Source organism: Rattus rattus, chromosome 3 (assembly GCF_011064425.1).
Source record: "Rattus rattus isolate New Zealand chromosome 3, Rrattus_CSIRO_v1, whole genome shotgun sequence".
Taxonomy (NCBI): domain Eukaryota; kingdom Metazoa; phylum Chordata; class Mammalia; order Rodentia; family Muridae; genus Rattus; species Rattus rattus.
In genome coordinates, this window is record NC_046156.1 from 208,880,376 (window position 1) to 208,903,318 (window position 22,943).

Genomic DNA, 22,943 nt, shown 5'->3' on the forward strand with positions numbered 1-22,943 from the left:
ATTTTTTTTATATTAAGGGCCTTGAAATGGCCCTTAGTTTTAGGTGACTTTTCCTGTGTTTCTTTCCTTATCCCTCACTTCCTTTCTCATTCCCATTTGATCCCCCCACTGTAGTCTTCCCTAACAAGCAATAATTATTAACATGGCTATTCTTTGTTGTTATCTCAACTATACTTCTAAGTATCTAAAAGTCAGGTGGCTATGTGCACCTGTTGGCATTTTTTTTTCTGAATTAAATCTTTTGAAGTAGGAAGACTCACATTTAATCAGTATCTTTTGAGGTGAAAAAATTCAAAATAAATCTTTTGATGTACATATGTCCACCTTTAATCTGGTCACACATCCTGGTAGAAATTATAAAAAGAACATGGAAGGGAAATGCCTTTTCTCTTTCCCCCATGTCCTTGCTCTTGCTGATAAGTGATATTTATACTACCATTAGAGCCTAATTCTTCAGGATTATGATTTATATTTAAGATGAGATGAATCCTACAGTCTCCTGAACTGAACAACTTGGATTCACAGGCTTTTCAATGGTAGACAGCCACTGTTGTACTATTTGGACACGTGTGTGTATGTGTGAATGAAACTCTGAAGAAAGAGGAATATATATTCTATTTCCTCTTTCTTCAGAGATTCATTTCTCTCCCCTAGTCTTTAACTTCAGATTATAGCTTGCTTATAGAAGACTGAAGAACTAACATCTACATATATAAATGAATGCATACTAATTTTTATGGTATGGTTTATTTCATTAAGGATGGATTTTTATGTCCATATTTTTGCTTGTAAAGTTTATGACATCATTTTTAATGACTGGGAACCATTAATTTTTTTAAATATACCACAATTTCTTTATCCATTCATCTATTGATAGATTTCTAGGCTGTTTCCTATTCTTAGCTATTATGAACAGTGCTGCAAGGAACCAATTGGAGCAAGTTTCTCTAAAGTTGAATGAAGGAATTTTGTGTATGTACTTAAGCATAGTATAATTGCAAGGTGTATCTATCCCCAGATTCGGGGGAGAACTATTATTTCTATTCTATACTTCGGTGTAAGTTTACCCTTCCAAAAGTAAAGGATAAGTTTTGACTTCACTTCGCATCCTTAATAGCTTGAACTGTCATTTGTTCTCAGTATATTGAATAAATATTAAGAGAGCAGGCAACCTTGTTTTGTTCTTGATTTTAGTGATGATGATTTGAAATTCATCCATTTGTTTTGATATTGGCCATGGGCTTGTTGCAAATTGGGTCTAATGTATGGAGGTATATAATGCATATTCCTAGTCTCTACATCAATTTTATCATTAAGAAATATTGGAGTTTGTCAAAGACATTTTCTACATCCAATGATGTAATAATGTGTTTTTTTTTTACTTTCATTCTGTTTATATTATACATTATAGCTATTCTTTTATATATGGTGCATGACCACTCTGTTTGGAATGACACTGACTTGATCAGAGTGAGTAATCTTTTAAATGAGTCCTTGTATTTTATTTCCAAGTAATCTTACTAAATATTTGCATATACATATACATATATTAAAATAAAACTATACATTATAATTTTCTAATCATATTTTCTTAATTATTTGGGAATTTCATCCAATCATAGTAGCTTCTCATTTTTCCTAGGTTCACCTCTAAGTTGGTGACCTTCAACACAAACAAACAAATAAGTAAACAAACAACACTCCAAAAAACAAAAACCCCACCAAGTACAATTTATGTTGCCTGTATACTCATTTGAGCATGTCAAAACACCTAGTGGCCAGATCATTAAAGAAAAATGAGTGCTTCCATAGTTTCCAGAAAGCATCAACTGTGAAGAGCTACAGCCAACATCTTTATAAGTTCTGAAGTACTCTCTTCAATAATTTACTCTCTAGATTGCTTCTTCTATTGGCAGGGTGGTCGCAGCAGCCTTCAATGTCTCTCATTCTTAGTTATGAGTCTGCAGTTATTAACACAACTGTAAAAACAAAAAAAAAGCTTTCATGCCCATGGTAGCAGCATGGATCACCAGCATAGAATGGACATCAACATATCTTCCAGGGACTTTGTGGACTACAAATATCAACGTGACTCAAGCAGCAAAAGATATTATGTACATCACATTGCCTCAGACAGCAGTTTGAACCATTGAAGTCTTTTGTGGAGACTTAATACACAAAATGAACCATTCTTCTTTCTGAAAATATTGTTGTTCAGAATCAGAATGATTGTGGAGCTAAGCAGTGTGACTGGTGTGGAATTTAGAGAGCATTAGGCTGCTGTAAATCACCATGCCTTTGGTGTTGAGCACCCTAAAGACATCCTAGTTCTTATAGCCAGTGAGTAGATCTGGAATATGAAGATCTTCTTGCAACAGGTGATTAGCAGGACTTACAGCATCAATATTTGCTACATGCCATCAGTCAGTTCTGCAGATCAAGAGGCCACACTGGCCTAGAGAGTTGAAATGGTGGACTCAATGATGGCCTGGGCATCCAGAGAGGCAGAAAAACATTCCTACTTGGGAAAAATATGCCTCCCTTTCTGCCATGATTATCTTTCTATATTTCATTGCTTCTGATGCATCTAGAGCTCTCCTTCTCTTTGTTGCACATTTCTCCATTTTCTAATAATTTTCTTCAATTCCATGAAAGCGATTTTTAAGAGCGCTTTCCCATAAGACATGTCTTCTTTTAGTTATTGTTCATTCTGCCAACTCATTCTGTACTTTTTTGTCTTTTCAAGAAGTTTCCATGTCTCTCAGGCTCCTCAAGGAGGACCACTGATTCCCCGTGTACTAGCAACTGATTATGTATATGTATATATGTTTAGGATATGTTCTATGAGGCAACTTGCAGAGTTTTATAAATTATATTATTTTCAAATTTCTTTTATATAAAATTTTAATTGGAGATGTATCTATAATCTTTGGTTAACATGCTATCATCCTTACCAGATACTACAATATTACTCAAAGCAATATTTGATAATATTTAGTAAATGCAACCATCTATCTTAATGTGAAATAAAAGCTTTGTTGGAACTTTTCAAAGATGGTTTTATATTTCAAGCAATTTCTTGTTTTCATACAATAAGTTTGGATTGCAGGAAAGAGCCACCATGTTTGGTTTACGCTTTCCATTTCAAATACAAGTGTTACATGTTATACATGTGAAAGGATTTTAAGAATGAAAGCAGATTCATAATTTGCACAGACATACTTCATTGGTTGTGTTGTTCAATAGGAGTGATTCTAGACTTATGAAAGAATATACAGCTTCAAGTTAATCTTGATTTACTATAAAATTTTAAATATGATGGTTGCTAATACAATTGAAAAAAATTACGATTTTCCTTAAAGAATAATCTACTTAATAAAGACATGCCGAAATTTTTAATTTATTCATTCTATCAAGTCAAACACTATATTTTGTGGTGTAATTTTGAAACAGCCTAAATTCTTATTGAAAAAAAGACACTTAAATTAATATATCTTTTGAAACAGGGTTTAAAGATGGACTTACGTAAGGCGAATTGCAAGAGAAAGGAAAAAATCTTGTAACCTCAGTGTTTCTAAACAGCCATGTTCTTGGAATGCATTTTTGTGTTCTTTCTAGGTGTAGCAGATTGGAGTGACTTTACATTAGCTGTTCTTAACCATATGACTTTAAAATTAACCTATTTGGTTTCAGTCCTTTCTTTAAATTTCCGTAAGTTATAGGATATAAATTCACTACAGCTAACATTTCAACATTCCCAGACGTCATTCTGTAATTAGCTCCAAAAGTGACTACTGAAAAGTGAAGTCTGTTATCAGCTTGTACCAGCTCATTAATCAAGATGATGATTCTCCTCTTAATCATCTGTTTTATACTCATCATGCAAGTCATTTTTTACATTTTATTAACCTTCAATTTTTTATATTAAATACAATTATATTATCTTGCACATTTCTTCCTTCCCTTCAATACTTCCCATGTACTCTACCTTGCTGTCTCTGAATTTATGGTCTCCATGTCTTACATGGTCTATATACATATACATTATATACATATACATTAAATACACATATACTTGTACATATATATTGCACACACACATACATACATATATTATCCATATATTCTCTCTCTGTATAAACATGTGCATATAAGCATATATATATATATATGCTCAGAATGTATATTATTAATTTTATTAATTATATGGATATAATTTAAGAGCTACCCACTAGGTTGTTGAATGGCTGACTGTGGATGCCTTTTCTTTTACAAAGACCTTTTCCATTCTCTAAATTCTTCTTTTTTTGCCCATAGCTGTTTATTTAAGTTTGAGGTCCCATGATGTTTACCCCTTTCCTATTAGTATGACTTTTGGTCTCATCCTTGTTTAGGTCTTGTTAAGTCAACCAGGTTGGGGAGATTTCATGTTTTGTATGTTTTCTGCCATTTCTAGAGAAGGCTATCACACACTACACTCCCTGCTTTTATTCTGCCTATTTACATCCTTCCCACCTCTTATAACATCACGTACTGGTTTATTTGGTTCTTTGTTTGTTTGTTTAGTAAATAAGTTTCTGTTCTGTGAGTTATGAAGGGTATACATGCTATTGGTGGAACATACAACAAGGATAAATTTTGGAAATTTCTTTCTTCCCATATCTATGTAGATTCTGGTACTCAAACTCAGGTTATCAGACTTGCATGGCAGTTAGACATTTTCTACCTGATGATTCACCTTTATGGACTTTAATTTTTCTTCTTATACTTATTTCCTAAGGAAGGACATCTTTGCATTTGATGTGTATAATTATGCAAAATAGGTATTTTAAAAACTGAAAATAGTCATATGTCATGTAAGCATTAAACCCCTGAATCTAAAGCTACCTATGGTGGTTTGAATAGGAATTGTATTCATAGACTCACCTGTTTAATTGCTTGGCCCTGGAAGAAGTGTGTCACTGTTAAGATAGGTTTTGTAATCATACATGCTCAAACTATGTCCAGTATTTCACAGAGTCTCTTGCCTGCTGTCTAAGGATTAAGATATAGAACTCTCAACCCCTTCTCCAGCATCACATCTAGCTGGATGCTCCCATGTTTCCCTCCTTGACAATAATGGGCTTTTACAACAAAGCCATACTTATTTCAACACTGCCACATCTGCTAATTGTGCCATCCACTAAGACCAAGCACTCAAACATATGAGTCATGGGGGCCATTACTAGTCAAGCCACTATTGGTAGCTTTAGACATGGTGATATAATGATTATATAATATTTGACATTTTCTTCAATTTTAAAACCTCTGAAATTATAAGGCAGTCTCAATTAAATGTCTTCATCACAATAATTGCTATGGTTATAGTGGTCCTTCACAACAATAAAAGGCTACCTAAAATACTATGGAACAGACACATCATCAAATTTAATAAGAGAAAAATGAGTCTGTCCTATGTCTGATTTCAAAGCTGCATCATGAAAAAGTTTGTCATTTACTCCACCTTTTCCTTATACTGAAATCTATTGAGCACAGGTAAAAGTGCATTTGTTACCTCTCAAAAATATGATCAAGTGATTCTGTGGAAGTAATAAAAATTTAAATAGTTATTAGATCAATAGCTTCATCAAATGATAGGTGAGACCTCTTAGCTGAAATGCAGAGTTAAATAATGACCGACTGTCACCTTGAGTCCATTGAAGTGTTAAGATAGTGCTCTTCAACCTTCCTAATACTGTGACCCTTTTAACGAGTTCTTCATTTTGGGATAATTCCCATGCTAGTCTTGGATCCCTGGTCACACCTGCATGAGATAGGAAAACATATTCATCCTTCTCTCCCCAACCCTCCCTAACAGAGAAAACTCTGAGATAACATGTCATTGACACTTTATATTTCCTGCAGTCCATCTAAGTTCCTCTCCATGGGCACAGCTTTTGACAGTATATGGACAAAATTCAAGCTATAAGCTGACACATGATAGAGAAATATTAATGCAGCAAAAACCTTTTTGGTCTTTGTTATCTGACTGGAATACAAACACACCTTTAATCCCAGGAGATAGAGATAGGAAGATCTCTGAACTCAAGACTAGCAAGTATCTGATAATGAATAGCTTAGGTCCAGGTGTTGTGTTATAGGCCTTTAACTCCAGCACTCAAGAGACAGAGGCATGCAGATCTCTTGAGTTCTAGTCATTCAGTTTTGTTAAGTTAGTTGAGTTCAGGGCAGTGGGGAGTCAATGCAGTGAGTCCAGGAGTACGGGGTTGAGTTCATTCTTTAATTCATCCAGCTTTGTTCAGTCAGTCTTGTTGAAGGGAAGTCAGTGGAATTGAGTTCAGGTCCTGTAGCAACAGAGTCAGTTGAAGTCAGTGATGAAAAGCAGCCAGAAGATTAGAGCAAACAGCCAGGGTTATTTGAGAGCAAGCAGAGAAATTCAGTGAGAAGTTGAAAAAAGCCACATTGAATCAGTCATCATGGAGACTAGTTTGAGCCAGAATAGCTGAATTGAACCAGAGTTCAGAAAGTTCTAGAAAGAGTGAGCATATTCAGCAGTAAGATTTTGAGATGATAATCACAAGTGTATAAAAGTCACTTTTACAACATATCTTCATTCCTCGCCTCTGCTCTATAGTCCCTCCCCTCTTTGCTTTAGCCTGAATACAGAACTCCTTTGACCTCCTCTTATTAGATCAGAGAAGCTGCCTGTCCAAAAGCTGCCTTGTAAAAAACTCTGCCTGTACCTACTTTTGATGTGATATACTCTGGCCTATGTTTGCACCACTGAGAAAGGGGAGAAGCCTATCACCCTGAGCATAAAATTATTTTTATTACTACTTCATAACTATAATTTTGCTACTGTTGTATACTATCAAAGGAATATCCAAAACATTCAATGACTTTAAGTAAACTCTTTGAAAGTGCCATTTGATCCTATGAGGGGATGCTACTCAGAGGCTGAGTACCACTGAGTTAGAGGCACAAATATTTCATATGTAAGAGTGCAACTATAGCTTGTCTTGCATAAATTTCCTGTGATCTGATTATGCCTTAGAAATATTATTTCAGACACATATACCATTTTAAAATGTTTTGAAAATTCTGTATGCTTAATTGTGAACTCACATAACCCTAAATATTCTATTTATTTTTATGTAATTTTGTTGTTTTTAAACTGGTAACTAAACCTTCACAAGTTCAAAGCAATCATCTCTATTGTATTATGAATATTATATTACTGATTGCTTCACTAAATTTTCTACATAAGCAATAAAACTTATCCTTTCAGAAATTATCAAAGTAGACTGGTAAGGTGCTATATTAGATAAAGTAGATAAAAGTATTTTCTGTCAAGCCTGAAATTATTGGTTTAAACTTCATACATTCATGGGAACCAAACAGAAGATACTTTTGAAGCCCAGTTTCTCCCATATTCATTCTGTAATGTACCAAACAAACACACACACAGACACAAAGACAAACAGATTCTCTCTCTCTCTCTCTCTCTCTCTCTCTCTCTCTCTCTCTCTCTCACACACACACACACACACACACACACACACACACACACACACAGATAGATGGATGATAGATAGATGATAGAAAAGTTAGAAGTACAATACAATTTTAAATGATTTTATACTAAACCAATGGTTAATATATTATGTATTAATACATGAAATAAATACATTATTTCTATTACATAAGAAATATTTTAGAAATATTAAAGCATATTTTAACTGTTTTCAAAAGTAGAAAGCATTAAGACACAATGAACTCCTGCTTTAAATTTATAGATTGGGGGAAGTACTTGGAGTTAGAGTCACAACCTTTAAGTGAGTGGTTAAATATCAACTACTTTCTGTTTAATATTTACACCATTCGGGACTATATTTATCATAGTTTAAAAAATCTCTTAAAATCAGAACATTTATTGTTTGTTTTGCATTTGGTAACTCAATATTGTCACTGTAGTTGGTCCTAAACTGGTAATTATCATGTTTTAGCTTCACAACTGCTGAAATGTAATACAATTATACACTGTTCTACTCATCAAAATATCATCTCTTCAATAGGCAAGTTCACCAAGATATTTTTTTTTTAACTTGAATATTTCTTATATACATTTGAGTGTTATTCCTTTCCCAGTTTCGGGCAAACATCCCCTCCCCCTCCCCTTCCTTATGGGTGTTCCCCTCCCCCACCCTCCACCTATTGCCCGCCCTCCCCCAACTGTCTAGTTCACTGGGGGTTCAGTCTTAGCAGGACCCAGGGCTTCCCCCTTCCACTGGTGCTCTTACTAGGATATTCATTGCTACCTATGAGGTCAGAGTCCAGGGTCAGTCCATGTATAGTCTTTAGGTAGTGGCTTAGTCCCTGGAAGCTCTGGTTGCTTGGCATTGTTGTACATATGGGGTCTCGAGCCCCTTCAAGCTCTTCAGTTCTTTCTCTGATTCCTTCAGCGGGGGTCCTATTCTCAGTTCAGTGGTTTGCTGCTGACATTCGCCTCTGTATTTGCTGTATTCTGGCTGTGTCTCTCAGGAGCGATCTACACTTCTGCACTTCTTTGCTTCATCCATCTTATCTAATTGGGTGGCTGTATATATATGGGCCACATGTGGGGCAGGCTCTGAATGGGTGTCCCTTCAGTCTCTGTTTTAATCTTTGCCTCTCTCTTCCCTGCCAAGGTATTCTTATTCCCCTTTTAAAGAAGGAGTGAAGCATTCACATTTTGATCATCCGTCTTGAGTTTCATTTGTTCTAGGCATCTAGGGTAATTCAGGCATTTGGGCTAATAGCCACTTATCAATGAGTGCATACCATGTATGTCTTTCTGTGATTGGGTTAGCTCACTCAGGATGATATTTTCCAGTTCCAACCATTTGCCTATGAATTTCTTAAAGTCGTTGTTTTTGATATTTTTAAAAGTGTCTTTGTATATCACAGAAGAATAAGCATTATCATTAGAACCTGATATACCTGATATACAAAAGCAAAATAGGTAAATTTTTCTAAGTTTATTAAGAAAGCTAGGCTTACTGGTAGAAGCCTCTCATTTTAAATGTAAGAGATGGATGTCAGATGATTCAAAGTCTATCTCCAGGATGAGTTCAGTGACATTCTAAGCAATTTGAGTTTTGAAATAAAAACTCAACTTATTTCTTCATTGGGACAGCCTTGGAAGAAATTATGCTATAACCATTGCAAGTGGTTATCAATGAAGACTGTGACTAGGTTAATGATGGGAAAACATGTATACTTTTTCTTTTCCAAGTAGACTGCATGAGCAGCAGTAGATAGCCAATAGAAAAGAAACTCAATGCCATCTTTTATGGTTTGTTGTCTTATGATGCCATGTCAACGCTTTTCTACTTTCATGTATATATGAAACACATATATATGTATATATACATATATATATTAGAGGTCATTTGCATATACAATATCATTTCCAGATTAGTGTTTATTGGATTCTTAGTAGTCAATACGTAGAACTCTGTATCTGTTTTTTGTGTCTTTTATTTGGCCTTTTCCATTTGTTTATTTTGCCCTATACTGGTGTATTAGTTTAAGTGTATTATATTCTACTACTATTCCTTAGAAGATTATGTGTTTTCTAATGCTGGCCAGAAAGACGCTGCCCCTGGATAGAAGAGAAAATGTCAAGGAATTAGGAAGAGAAAATGGATAGGTAACCATTATCAGGATATTTTATAAGTAATAATTATATTTTTAATAAAAAGAAAAAATATTTTTATTGAATTTTTAGTTTAAATTTCAAATGTTATTCTCTTTCCTGTTTTCTAGTTCATAAGCCCCGTATCCTATCCTCCCTTCCCCTTATTTATAAAGTTGTGCCCCCTCCCCAACCACTCCTCTTCCTGCCTCTCCACCCTGACATACCACTACACTGGGGGATCCAGACTTGGCAGGACCAAGGGCTTTTCCCATTGGGGTCCAACAAAGCCATCATTTGCTACATATGCAGCTGGAGCCTTAGGTCTGTCCATGTGTACTGTTTGGGTAGTGGTTTAGTCCCTAGGAGCTCTGTTTGGTTGGTATTTTATATATATATATATATATATATATATATATATATATATACACACATATATATATATATATATATATGCTAGGTGATATATCATATATATATATATGATATGTCATATATATATGATCCCAAGGTGGCATAGACTCTGAAAGGTCATTCCTTCAGTCTCTGCTCCAAATTTGTCTCCATATCTCTTCCTGTGAAAATGTTTGTTCATCCTTTTAAGAAGGACTGAGGCAGGCACACTTGCATTGTCCTTCTTGAGCTTCATGTGGTATGTGGATTGTATCTTTGGTAATTCAAGCTTTTGGGCTAATATCTATTTATCATTGAGTGGATACAATGTGTGTTCTTTTGTTACAGGGTTACCTTACTCAGGATGATATTTTCTAGTTCTATGTATTTACCTATAAATTTCATGACATCATTGTTGTTGATAGCTGAGTAGTACTCCATTGTTTAATGTACCACATTTTCTGTATTCATTCCTCTGTCGAAGGGCATCTAGGTTCTTTCCATCTTCTGTATACTCTAAATAAGGCTGCTATGAACATATTAGAGCATGTGATTTTGTTATATGTTGGAGCCTGATTTGGGTATTTGCCCAGGAGTGGTATAGCTGAGTCCTCAGGTAAATACTATGTCCAATTTTCTGAGGAACCTCCAGACTGATTTCCAGAGTGGGTATACCAGTTTGCAATCCTACCAACAATGGAGGAGTGTTCCTCTTTCTCCACATCCTCACCAGCATATTCGCCTCAGGTAACTTGTTACCCGAGTTTTTTATCTTAGTCATTCTGAGTGGTGTAAGGTAGAATCTCAGAATTGTTTTGGTTTGCATTTCTCTGATGACTAAGGATGTTTAACATTTCTTTAGGTTATTCTCAGGCATTCTATATTCCTCAGCTGAGAATTCTTTGTTTAGCTCTGTACCCCATTTTTAATAGGGTTATTTGGCTCTCTAGATTCTAACTTCATGAGTTCTTTGTGTATGTTGGATATGAACCCTTTATCTGATGTAGGATTGGTAAAAGTCTTTTCCCAATATTTTAGTTGCTGTTTTGTTCTAATGCTTTTTGCCTTACAGAAGCTTTACAATTTCATGAGGTCTCGTTTGTTGATTCTTGATCATAGAGCATAAGCCATTGGTATTCTGTTCAGGAAGACTTTCCCTGTGTCCAAGAATTGAAGACTGTTTCCAACTTTCTCATCTATTAGATTCAATGTATCTAATTTTATGTGGAAGTCCTTGATCCACTTGGACTTAGCTTGGTACAGACATATAAAAATGTATATATTTGCATTCCTCTACATGCTGACCTCCATTTGAACCAACACCATTTGTTGAAAACACTATCTTATTTCCACTGAATGATTTGAGCCCCTTTGTCAGAGATCAAGTGTTCATAATTGTGTGGGTTCATTTCTGGGTCTTCAATTCTATTCTGTTGATTTACATTCCTGTCTCTGTACCCATAGTATCCAATTTTTATGACATTGCACTGTAATACAGCTTGAGGTCGGGGATGATAATTATCTCAGAAGTTCTTATATTGTTAAGGATAGCTTTGCAATCCTGGGTTCTTTGTTATTCCAGATGAATTTGCAAATTGCTTTTCTTAACTCTATGAAGAAGTAAGTTAAAATTTTGATGGAGATTGAATTGAATCTGTAGATTGGTTTTGGCAAAATGATCATTTTTACTGTATGAATCCTGCCAATCCATGAGCATGGGAGATCTTTCCATCTTCTGAGATCTTATTCAATTCCTTTCTTCAGAGACTTGAAGTTCTTGTCATATACATCTTTTACTTGCTTGGTTAGAGTCATACCGATGTATTTTATACTATTTATGTGAAGGGTGTCATTTCCCTAATTTCTTTGTCAGTATGTTTATCCTTTGAGTAGAGAAAGGCTACTGATTTGTTTGAAATAATTTTATACTCTGTCACTGTCACTTTGCTTAAGTTGTTCATCAGGCCTAGAGTTCTTTGGTGGAACATTTTGGGTTAATTAAATATATTATCATATCGTCCGCAAACAGTGATATTTTGATTTTTTTTCTTTTCCATTTTGTATTTCTTTGACCTCTTTTTGTTTTCTGATTGTTCTGGCTAGAACTTTGAGTACTATATTGAGTAAGTAGGGAGAGAGTGGGCAGCCTTGTCCAGCCCTGCATTTTAGTGGGTATGCTTCAAGTTTCTCTCCATTTAGTTTGATGTTGGCTACTGGTTTGTTGTATACTGCCTTTAATATGTTTAGGTATGGGCCTTGAAATCCTGATCTTTCCAAGTCATTTAATATGAAGGGGTGTTGAATTTTGTCAAATGCTTTCTCAGCTTTTAATGAGTGCATTTAACAATGTATTTCAGAACCCCACATTTTAAGATTGTGACTTTCATACTTGAAATACAAAACATGCCTATATAGGATTGATTTGAAGGTCTATTAAGTCCATTATTATTTATCATCTTGTTAATGTATCTTTTATTCTATCCCAACATTAGATAATGCCACATGATTCATCATATGTGAAATATGAAATTTTGAAAACAAAATGAAAGTCAAAAATGTATGGAAAAGCAAATATTTGCAGTGGAAAATATAAACCAAGTTAACAAGTTCTTTTAAATAATAGAGAACAAGAATGTAGCCCAAGTCACAATGCACAGTTGTTTATGAAAATGAATGGGAATATTATCTTCCTCTATTTGTTCAATTATGCATACTTTCATTCCATTAGTATTTATGTAATACGTATTATATTCTAGATACTGTGTTTTTTATGCCATAGTGATACAGAATAACATTAAGTACTTAAGTACAGTACTTGTTGTTTTCAAACACTGAAAATGTGTAGTAGTCACAGTGTACACATTCATTATGCATTATATCCTCATACTCCATAGGAGCTCATCCATAACACAGCCTATTGCTGAGCAGATGCTGTAAACAAATGATGTAAATCTAAGTGAGGAGGCACTGACAACTCTTTTGAGTTACTGATCCATTTGAAATGAGCAATGAGCCAAAGCAGAAGTCCTACAGAGATAGAATCAATAATGAACACATTATCATACATATTTGCCTAGACAAGAATAATAATCATGTGGCATTATCTTCTGTTACTAAATAACAAAAGAAGATCTTCTCACTTGCTGTAGACAGTAACATAGCAATTTTTGACATACACAGAAAAAGAGACCTCAGCCTTTATTAATAGTATAAGTTACCATCAATTACTGACATATTTCTTCAGAATCTTTTGGCTTATTTATACATTCAGGTATAAAACAGTAGTAAAACAGGAGTCGGACTGCAATGCAGCATTGTATTGGGAAGAAGCAATATCAATGTTATTCATTATCAGTGTTATAAAAATAATTTTACAAAGCATAAAGAGGTATTGTTATTACCTCTTGCTTTCAAATCTCAAATATCATTATATTATCAAAGTGGTCCTTGATTAGTAATAAGATTGTTATATAACATTTCAAAATATATTTTAAGTGTCAGTATACATGCTTTCAAATTTGAATCTATATATTTTCTACATTGTTGCTATATTTAGATAATTAACAAGCCTCTATTTTCTGATCTCCAAATTTTGCTCTGCATCTTCTCAATTCCTCTGAAATTTATATCTTCCTCAATTACTACCACTGAGCCTATTTACTGTTGTTTATGTATATATGTATTTTGGCCTAACCATTGAGTTTGGATAATTTGTTAAAAGATTCTTTCTAAATACAATTAAATCTTTATATCTCAGCAGTAATTGATTACCTATACATTCTCACTAGTGTGGAATTATGATCTTCTTGTACTTTGAAGATAGTGGATGAGATGTTTGCTTTGTATGTGTACTTGACTAGAATATAAGTTCTAGTTATTCTACTGATCACTGATCTAGGTGTTGCTCAGGAGATGTTTTGTATATTTCATTAATGTCTTTATTAAATTGACCTAATCAGTCAAAATGTATAAAATAATTTGGAAAGATAAATAATTTCATTCAATAAAATGAAAGCTCTTTAGTAATATTACCAACACATCCTGGAAAATTAAAGTTTATGGTTAATTGTATTATTCTGAATTTCTTATTGGATTTTATAATACTGTTTTCCAGGTATGTCACTGAGATGCAAACATTAAACAATAAAATCATGTGGTATTTTTGTTTTAATCTATGGGTAATTGGGTCTGAATATATACCACTGAATAGATAAGAAGCAAAAAATACCAATTCATATGATATTGTATATTAGGATTTTATACCTTCTTGAATGTCATATATACATATCATTTGGAAGCAAAAATTATAAGTCACATTTAATATTACCAGTGTTACCTGAAAACCTGTAAGACTTGACCTCAATATTATTTCTAATGATAAGAAGTAAATTTTGTATGATACAAAGTAAATTATATTTGGTACTTTAATCTTGGAAAATGCACCTCATTGTGAGGAACTCCTTATCACCAAAGACTTCAAATAAATATTTACATATTGATGGAATTTTTCTTTACAACACTGTTAGTCATTAAATAAAACTTAAAATAATTCAATGTTTTGTCTTTACCCATGAGAATTACTATCACGATTACCAAAATCCCAATTATTGTTTTGTACTAATTTGTTACCTGGTTACTGTAAGACGAAAAACTCAGTATCACATTTTCATTGTGGCTTTTGATTTACCTATATCTAAGTGGTTTCCTATCTTTTCCCCAATATATTGGCAAAATCTGGACAAGTAAAGGTAAGTTATACTACTCTTTAAACCTCATTAGCTTTAAAAAATATATTACTGTCCCTTACTCAAGCTCTGTCATGCCTGCTATTCTACTTTGCTTTCCTTCTGTTTTTACAGGTGGTAGTTAAACAACGCTATTCTGAATCATTGTAACATAACTATAAGACCAAAACTGAGAACATATGCTTTTTTTAGTAAATTAAAATAAAATTACCAAGGACTAAAAAAGTGCAAAAAAGAATATATACGAATTGGGTGATTCTCCTATTGCTTGACAACATTTTGAGACAGGGTTTGTCATAGAACTTGCAGCATGTTCACAAGATTGATAGGTCACTCTACATCTGAAATTCCCTTCCACTTCCAGTGTACCAGAAATTTCAGGTGTGTAATGACTGTTAAGTTTTTTTATTTGTGGAGGTCCAAACTAAGACCCAAATTCCCAAATTTCTCATGTAGTAAGCACTTTTATCAAATGAACAATCTTCTACAGTGCCCCACTATTCTGCTCTTAAATCAAAACTGGACACTAGTTGAAGTGGCTAGCAGAGCATCTTTTTTTGTTTGTTTGTTTGTTTGTTTGCTTGTGGGTTTCCTGACATAATCTCACCATGTTGAAGAGGTTGACCTAGAATACATTCGAATGGCCTGTACAGAAATCCACCTACCTCTGCCTTTTGAGTTGGGATTTTAGCTGTCTGCCAACAATTCTATATGAGTGTCTTTTGTAAAAAAAAAAATGGTAATGTAGGCAGTAGTCATAGTTAACTCTTTCTAAATTGCAAAAACATAAAAATACATACTTTAAATTAAATGTTATATGTTTGAGAAATAGATCTCAGTAGGAGCATATTTCTCTAGGAACCATGAGGTCTAAATTTTATTCTCAGTACCATGGATAAGGAGAGAGAGAGAGAGGAGAGAGAGAGAAGAGAGAGAGAGAGAGACAGGGAGACAGACACAGTGCAGACACAGACACAGACACAGACAGACACAGACACAACACAGATAGACAGAGACAGAGACAGACTGAGAGAGAGAATGAGATCCAGTTCTCTCAGTAAATTTATTAAATGTTATTTAATTCCTACAATGTGGTAGGCCTGAGACATCCCAAATAAGTTACAGCTTTCTAAGACTCTAGTGATATGATCATTATTTCTCAGAGAAGGCAGTTCGACATTACTAAGGGAATTTGCAAGTTTAATCTCAGGTCAAGTTTAAATTATTGAGGAAAAAGTCAATAGTTAAATTAAACTGCAAATAGGCAAAAAAATTCTGTTTCTGTTACTGAGATAATCACAATTTCTGTAGTTAACTACACATTTTATGAGTCACAATGATATGAAACAAAACTCTGAAATAGACAATGTCCTGAATAGTATAAAAAGATACAGATATCTTAATTTCTATAATCCAAACCCACCTATTTTCTTATTGTTTTCTAAGACTTATCTCTGGCTAGCCTGAAGAGAAATTAGCCTGCAGAGAAATGTTGCTGGAAATATATAACCTTACCACCAGTGCTGACCAAGAAATTATGAATCTGCAGAAATTAAAAATGCAAATTAAATATAATCAGCTATTTCTGACCTGATAAAAAATACCTTTGTAATTTTTATGAGATTCATCAATTTTCTTTTTAGATTATACAATAAATATGACATTAATTCTCTCATCATCAAATAGCCTTTCTATTTGTTTCTTCATAAATGAAGCAGTGTAGATGGGTTAAAGCCACACAGAAGGTAACAATGCTATGTTGATCTAATTAAGAAATATCACTAAAGAATATGAAAGTTGATGGTCATCAAATGACTATATAAAACTTCATATTATTTCTTAACAATGTGCACAAAGTCTAGATAAAGTCATATCAAAATTTGCAAAAAATGCAGACATTTTTGTTGTGTAATATCTATTTACAGAAATGTGTGAAGGAATGTCTACTTACCACAGATAGAGAACCCACAATCTAACAATGTTAGCTTATAACCTGTGGCAATTCAAATAAAATGTCCTATATAGGCTTATATTTTTGAACATTTTGTTCTTAATTTAGTGGAATTATTTTGGAAATGTTATAAGGTATATAACAGGGGAGTGTTTATATCAAGACCCTGATAGTCATTTGTGTGAAGTTTTGAAATTGAAGCCTAAGTTGTGTCTGCAACACCAGATTGTGTTGGATATAAGGAAGCCATGAGTAATATGCCAAGGAAAACTGTACACAGGGAATATTACCAGCCCAAGATTTATAAGTATGTTACTGGCAGGAACACTGAAAGAGTAGAGCCATCTAAACCTTCTGAAATAAGCAATTGAAATATATAAATTGGAGTTTGCTCAGCTGGCTTTTAATCTTCTCTTTGTCCATTATGTCTTCAATATATGCTGACTTTTTTAAGTTGAAGTGAATTCAATTTATATTATGACATTTACTTTAAGAGGCTGTGGGTGCCAGAATATGGTTGTTTGAATGAGAATGATCTCATAGACTCATATGTTTGAATATTTGGTGTCCAATTGGTGGTACTTTTTAGAAAGAATTGGAAATGTAGTTTTTTTAAGTGTGCTAAAGTAGTAGACATTGGCTATTCAAAAGCCTACCTCAAGTCCCAGTGCCTCTATGCCCTTCTGCTAATTCATCTTGGTCACAGAACTTTTGGGGGGCAATCAAAAATTAAGCAAAATACCATCAAAGATCTACTTGGTGAATCCATGAGTTTTATATGGCTTATTTACTAGAATGTTAATGTGGTCACTTTTGGAAGCATAATTCAATGCAAAATGCAGCCTCACCAAAGTTCATTCCATTTCATCAAATCTGAATACCTGGAAGACACATCACAGTTTGCTCAAAGCTTAACAGATTGGAGAAATCCCATTTCCCTTTGTCTGAATGTTTTCCAGATAGCTTGTCTGGTCTGTTTCTTTCAGGGAACTTTGACTGTTCTGAGAGAATTTCAGTACAACTTACTGTTCATATATGCTTGAGAAGAAAAAGTCTTGTGAATCAGATTATTTCCAAAGAATTTCTAAAACTATTTTTGATAGTTTACATTTTTAAATTAACAAGCTATCAGCAGGATAGAATATTTCACTTCCCAGTAAAATTTCTGTTACTAGACTTCTGTAAATATTCTGTGTCTTAAGAAGTGCGGAACCTTATATTTTGAAGTTAACTACTGCAGAGCACCTGATAGTAAATGATAATATTTAATTTCATTAAATATTCTATGTTTGGAGTAAATGTGCATTTTGTTTTTATTGGAATCATAATAATAACCCCAAAATGATACATAAGTATTTTGCTACTTATACGTGAATCTTCATACTTGAATGAAACCTTCGGCTCTACTCTAACTCATTTTCTCCAACATGAATGTGTGTTCTTTTCTTTTCTAGAAGGAAACAGCAAGTTATTTTTCCTGTCTGTGTATGGGCGTATTCAGAGAACAATCAATTATTGAACATGTGAGATTTCATAAAGAAAGCCAAATGTAGGCAGGTGATTAATCATTCATTTCTGGCTGACCTTGAAAGAACAGCACAGAGCAAAGCATTATTTATATTTCTTGATCATTCTGTGCCTGATCAGCAAACATGTATTCTATAAAGTTAGTTCCTTGTATACTTAGTTTCTCCAAGCTGTTTGCACTGTCTGCTGAGGAATTTAGAAAATATCCTAAAAAGAACAATACTGTGACTTGAGAGTACTTGAAGTGTGTGGAGTTTTGTACCCCTATAAACCAAAAGTTACACTGCTCCATTCATGGTATTTAAAATAATATCTATGTTAATGACTTCCTATCCTGATTGGATTAACTACATGGGTAGAATGTATTTATAAAAAACAATCTATGCTAAAGCCAGCTACACACAAGCAATGGCAGTCTTCCCACCCCCATAGGAAACCCGAAACAGTGGTCTGTCCTGGTTCCCTTGGTTAGCTGCTGCACAATGGGTTACAATTCCCAAGCCATCCAATCCTTATGGCAAGCCTGCAGAAACCATCTGCCACTTGCTCTGATCCCATTTACTCCATAAAATGATAACTCCAGAGGCTGGTAATTTACCAGCCAGGCTGATAACGGTAAATCTTCAACCCCAAAATTCTCCCACAAAGAACACAAGCTCAATTGATATTAATATCAGCTGCAAATCAAGATTGGACAAATATGCCCTACATACTATACTACAGTATGCCCTACTCAGTCATCAATCTATGAATTCTCTAGTTACTTATGGCCCCTAGGACCACATGGTTATAATTCATCATCCTCTCTTTCAGGTCCATTTTATCTTCAGGTCCATTTTGTGAACACACTTATAGAAGAAGGGGAGTGGGAGGGTATAGGAAGCTTATGAACAGGAAACTGGGAAAGGTAATAACATTTAAAATGTAAATAAATATCCAATAAAATGAATAAATTTTAAAAAATAAATATATAATGATATTAACAAAAAAAAAAAAGATTTAACCTGAGTTCAGATGTGCCTTTTGAGGCAGAAGAAAAAGCAGACAGCAATCCACATTTCCCCTTTTTTATCCAATTAAAAGGCTATTTTCTGTCAGATATAAATTGACCACAATTATTACCATTCTGCAATTTATAAAGCATAATGTACACCTAACACGTAGTCCATCAATTTTGCCAATTAAATAAATCATGCTACCATCTATCTACCTTAAAAAAGGATTATAGCTGCACCCAAATCCTGTGGGAGGTAGAGCTAGACCTTAGGAGGGGCAGACACGCCTGGGAAACCAGAGTAGATTACTCTGTGCCCACATTTCTGATTCTAGATGAAAACGCCTAGTGTCATCAGGGCCCCCTATTGACAGGGACCCAGAAGTAGGGGCAGGCCCTTCTGGTTGCTGCCCTCATGGAGAGATGAAACCCATCCTAGAGGAGTGACTTTAGGCCTGAGAAAAGAGGTAACACCAATTTTTCTGTTCCAAGTGACCAGCCTGGTGGACACAGGACACACAAAGGCAAAATTCCTCTGGGACCAGACACTTCTGGTTTCTAGCTGGCACCTGAACCTTGCTGATCCCAGTCCATAGCTCCCTGCTCCCAAACCCCATGGGAGAGATAGTTGATTGCTCAGCCATGTGGGCACTCCTGAGACTTCAGGGCAGGAGAGAATACCACTTCTTCCCACATTTGCACACATCCCTGGCCCATGAGGAAACTGTATAGGGCCTCTGGGAACAGGAAGATAGAGGCAGTCAAGCTGCAGGAGCCCCGTGGTCCAGACTGCAACCGGATCTGAACAGACCATGTCAAACAGCACCCTGCACCCAAATCCCATGGAAGGGAGAGCTAAACCTTCAGAGGAGCAGACACACCTGTGAAACCAGAGGAGACTAGTCTTTGCCCAAATTTCTGACTCTAGAGGAAAACGCCTAATACAATCTGGGCCTCCTGTACACAGAGACAAAGGAGAAGTAGGGGCAGGCCATTCTGGTTCCCACCCACAGGGACAGATGAAAGACAGTGGACAGGAATGACTAAATGCATGAAAGCAGAACACTCTGTTCCCATACCTGGCTGAAAGAAAAAGGTCTACAGCGCTCCTGACAAACAGGCCTATAGTAAGGTCTAGCCACTCTCAGAAATAGCCGAACAAGGTAACACCAGAGAAAACCTGAAGGCTAGAAAACTACTTTCCAAGCAAATGGTCTGACGAAGCAAGCAGCAGTAGCCATTCAAATATTGAGTAATATCAACTTTCAACCAAAAGTCATAAAAAAAAAATAAGGAAGGACACGTCATATTCATCAAAGGAAATACCCACCAAGATGAACTCCCAATCCTAAATATCTATGCTCCATATACATGGTCACTACATACATAAAAGAAAAAAAAAAAAAACTCAAAGCATACATTGCACCTCACACAATAATAGTAGATGATTTCAACACCACATTCTCATCAATGGGCAGATCAAGGAAACAGAAATTAAACAGAGACACAGACAGACTCATAGAAGTTATAAACCATATGGATTTAACAGATATTTATAGAACATTCTATCCTAAAACAAAAGGATATACCATTTTGTCACCACCTCATGGTACTTTCTCCAAAGTTGACCATATAGTTGGGCAGGAAAAAAGACTCAACAGATAAAGAAAGATAGAAATAATTCCATGCATCCTATCAGACCACCATGGGCTAAAGCTAGTCTTCAATAGCAATAAGGAAAGAACGCCCACATATACATGGAAGTTGAACAATGCTTTACTCAATGGTAACCTGGTCAAGGAAGAAATAAAGAAAGTAATTAAAGACTTCTTAAAATTTAATGAAAATGAAGGTACAACATACCCAAACTTATGGGACACAATGAAAGGTGTGCTAAGAGGAAAACTCATAGCTCTGAGTGCCTGCAGAAAGAAACAGGAGAGAGCATATATCAGCAGCTTGACAGCACACCTAAAAGCTCTAGAACAAGAAGAAACAAGTACACCCAGCAGGAGTCGAGGGCAGGAAACAATCAAACTCCAGAGTTGAAATCAATTAAGTAGGAACAAAAAGGACTATACAAAGAATCAACAGAACCAAAAGCTGGTGCTTTAAGAAAATCAACAAGATAGATAAACCCTTATCAAGAAAAGGCAGAGGACACAGAAAGTGTGTCCAAATTAACAAAACCAGAAATGAAAAGGGAAACATAACAACAGAATCAGAGGAAATTCAAAATATCATCAGATCATACTACAAAAGCCTATATTCAACAAAACTTGAAAATCTGGAGGAAACCGAAAATTTCCTAGGGGAGATACCAGGTACCAAACTTATATCAGGAACAGATAAACCATTTAAACAACCCCATAACTCCTAAAGAAATAGAAGCAGTCATTAAAAGTTCGCCAATCAAAAGGAACCCAATTCTAGATGGGTTCAGTGCAGAATTCTATCAGAGCTTCATATATGAAGACCTCATAACAACACTATCCAAACTATTCCACAAAATTGAAACAGAAAGAGCACTACTGAATTCCTTCTATGAAGCTACAATTACTCTTATACCTAAACCACACAAAGACTCAAGAAAGAGAACTTTAGAAAAATTTCCCTTATGAATATCAATACAAAATTACTCAATAAAATTCTTGCAAACCAGATCCAAGAACACATAAAACAAGTCATCCATCATGATCAAGTAAGCTTCATCCCAGTTACGCATTCATGGTTTAATATACAGAAAACCATCAGCGTAATCCACTATATAAATAAACTCAAAGTTAAAAACCAAATGATCATTTCATTAGATACTGAGAAAGCATTTGACAAAATGAAACACCGCTTCATGATAAAAGTCCTGATAAGAACATGAATTCAGTCCCATAGCTAAACATAGTAAAAGCCATATACAGCAATCCAGTAGCTAATATTAAAATAAATGGAGAAAAAATTGAAGCAGTCCCACTAAAATCAGGGACTGAACAGGGCTGCACACACTGTCCTTACTTATTCAATATGGTTCTCGGTGTGCTAGCCAGATCAATCAGACAAAAACAAGGAGATAAAAGCGATACAGATTGGAAAGGAAGAAGCCAAAATATCACTATTTGCAGATGATATGATAGTATATTTAAGTCATCCAAAGAGTTCCACCAGAGAACTTCTAAACCTGATAAACACCTTCAACAAAGTGTCTGGGTATAAAATTAACTCAAATAAATCAGTAGCCTCCCTCTACACAAAAGAGAAAAAAGCTGAAAAAGAAATTAGGGAAGTGACAGCCTTCATAATAGTCCCAAATAATGTAAAATACCTCATGTAACTTTAACCAAGCAAGTGAAAGATCTATATGGTAAGAACTTCAATTCTCTGAAGAAAGAAATTGAAGATCTCAGAAGATAGAAATATCTCCCCTGATCATGGATTGGTAGGATTAATATAGTAAAAATGGACATTTTACCAAAAGCAATCTACAGATTCAATGTATTCCCCATCAAAATACCAATCCAATTCTTCAGAGAGTTAGAAAGAACAATTTGCAAATTCATCTGGAATATCAAAAAACCCAGGATAGCTAAAACTATCCTCAACAGTAAAAGTACTTTTGGGGGAATCACTATCCCTGAACTCAAGCAGTATTACAGAGCAAACTCT